This window comes from Amaranthus tricolor, chromosome 7 (assembly GCF_026212465.1).
Source record: "Amaranthus tricolor cultivar Red isolate AtriRed21 chromosome 7, ASM2621246v1, whole genome shotgun sequence".
Classification (NCBI taxonomy): domain Eukaryota; kingdom Viridiplantae; phylum Streptophyta; class Magnoliopsida; order Caryophyllales; family Amaranthaceae; genus Amaranthus; species Amaranthus tricolor.
In genome coordinates this window covers 7,964,553-7,967,298 of record NC_080053.1, presented here as the reverse complement: position 1 = coordinate 7,967,298, position 2,746 = coordinate 7,964,553, and the positions used below count along the sequence as shown (strand labels likewise).

Below are 2,746 nucleotides of genomic sequence, written 5' to 3'. Positions count from 1 at the left end.
GTGTTATCATTAGATTCATAGTCAAAAGAATGGAAGAGATTCTACGAATTACATAAACTTAAACATATATTCTTTAAATCTACAAATTGGAAAAATTTTGGGTTGTTAATCAAAATAGGGTTTTTGGCTTAATTAGTGTTAAATATATAAATTTAGGGTTTGTTATTTAATTCTACAATTAATTTAAGTAATTAGTTTGAATTTCTTGAATTAAGTGTCTAGATAATTGATTTAGGTTTATGGCAAGAAAAGATTTTGCTTCTTTGAGTTTCTCAAATTTCGACAGAGTTTAGGGTTTGAACGACTTTGAAGGAAATTCCTAGAGAGATAAACGGTAAGAAGTCAATTTCTTTCTGTAATGATCCGTAGTTATATCATCAGTTCATTCTTAAGCGATTACAGGTTTGAATTATGTAATCTGCAGGAATATTTTAAGACAGTGTTTGAATTATGTTTCAATTAGGTTGTAATATTACTTATGAAGAAGCAACACATTGTCCAGCAACTACCATACAAATATCAATGGTGAATGTTTGAAGTCTAACAAACTTTTGACAAAACTGAAGTTTGGATCATGGATAGATGTGTTAAATATACAAATTATTTTAGTCTTAATAAATTCAATTCATCATAGAAGTACCAATTTTTTGCTAACATTCTTACTCTGATGCAAAATAGTTGTCATACTTCTTGTTATCAGGTGCTTTCGAAGATGAGCTTGGTTGTCGTACTGACTGCGTAACAAAAGATGATCCTTGGAGCTGTATGTAAATTATTAAGGTTTAAATTCTGAACTAAAGAATGCACTACGAGGAATTGCTGCCTCCTTGCGACTTTTACTGTTTTTTTGTTTTTAAAATTTTTTCTTGGTTCATATTTTCCAAGGAATTTGGCACTGAAGAATGCGGAGGGTATTCTAATATGATTGGATGAACTTTTTTTGTGAAATTGCTTTTGCTAACATGGTTTAGAAACAAAGAAAATAAGATAAAGTTAAGCACACTCAAAAACTCAAACAATTTAAGAAATTTGGTTAAAGAAGTTGTGTCCTATTTTTTTATGTCATCAATTTCTTGAGCAAATACATGATAAATATTGCGGCTTACAAGAAAAGATTGCGTTAAAATTTCCAGGTTATTATTGCCGTCATTTGGATTGATTTGTATCTTCAATCTGTCTCAGATTCGGAACCTGTGAAACAAGAGTTGTTTACTTGTTGGATCGTATGTTTGTAATACTTAGCTTTGTCTCATTTGCTCTGTAAATTGCTTAAGCTCTCAAAATAATCTTACTTTGATTACTTTTTTCAACATTCTTGCAGACAAATGTGATATATTACCAATGTGCATACTATTTGCAAAGAAGGTGCACTTGGTCTTTACAAAGGGCTCGGAGGAACACGTTTAGTATTGTCATTTTTTCGTTCTTATGGTGTTAATGAAGATGTTCAATGAGCTTTTGAATAATTAACCTATGTGCACAATACGCTGACCTATGCGCACAAGAAACTGACCTACTAATTGATGACCATATACTCTGTTATGGTTTTGTTTAATATCGCCATTTTGTGCTCCAGTACGTACTTCATGTTCATTCATTGATTTGTTGCTCTTTGTTGTACAATTGTGCAAATGTTGCTTTGAATTATTGCTTGTATATTATTCAATTACTTTTAGTTGTTACTGTGTACTTCCAGCATACCCATGTAATTTAGATTAGTCATATACATGTCCCTAGGCTACTACCTTTAGTTTCTTTCTTTTTTTTTTTTTTATTATTTTTAAATTTTTTTTTTAATTTTGTCTTGGTGGAGGGGTGTTGCACCTGGTTGGTTGTTGGGTGTGGTTTCGTATATTCATTGTGTGTTGATTTGATAAGTGAGGGAGATCAAACTACTTTTAACTGATAAAGTGTTAAAAGGACTTCAAATTAAGTTGTTTGGAATAAGAGCATCAAATTAAGGGACCTATTAATGTGTAATTGATAGTTTATACTTAGCTATTTGGAATAAAAGCATGAGCTGACATAATACAATATATTTGTTGTTGACTTACTGCAATATTCAAATTTTTTTATTTGTTCGAAGTGTGGTTGTTTGTTTTGAGGTACTACTGGATCAGTCTGCATAAGATTGTCTTATTTGCATACTTTTTTACTTGAAATGAAATTCAAGCTTTACAATTTCGTAGACTAAATTATGGTTGCATAAACTTAGTTCCAATTGCGAGCTTGCATTTGATTAATGATAACGACACTAAATAAATTGAATTATTACTTTTTGTGTTTAGGTGGCTATCATGGAATGAATATGACAATGACAAGCATCAAATATAAGCATTTAAAAGCAGTTATGAAGACGTTTTACATTGGTGTTTAATTTTGTATTTTAATATCATGAAATTGATATCTTGTTTTGAATATCATTAAATATTTTGTTTATTACAATTGACAAAATTTGTGAACTTAATGTAATAATCGAAGACAATATAAAATTTTCCGTCTTTAAAAGTCTTTACCAACATTACCCATGCTTATAAGTGTGTAAAAACAATTTATAAATCAATTGTAATGTACGTAATTTTCCCACGCTTATAAGTGAGGCTAGAAATGCATTTCACCACGCTTATAAGAGTGGCTAAATAAGCATTTCCCCAAGCTTAATAAGCGTGGGCAAAATTTTCCCCACAAAAATTTTCCCCACGCTTATTTAAGCGTAAGGAATTACTTTAGCCTTACATATAAGCGT

The 2,746-nt window shown here is 30.4% G+C and overlaps 1 long non-coding RNA gene across 3 annotated transcripts in view; it reads left to right on the top strand.

Annotated features, from left to right (window-relative positions):
- Nucleotides 1–2,462, top strand: part of LOC130818162 (uncharacterized) — a 2,841-nt gene extending 379 nt beyond the window's left edge. The window contains exons 2-6 of one of the 3 annotated variants that reach the window (XR_009043931.1): nt 236–334; nt 701–780; nt 1,134–1,223; nt 1,322–1,575; nt 2,289–2,462. This is a non-coding gene — a long non-coding RNA (uncharacterized LOC130818162). The other 2 variants (XR_009043929.1, XR_009043930.1) reach the window with 2 other exon arrangements.
- The last annotated feature ends 284 nt before the right edge of the window (nt 2,463–2,746 follow it).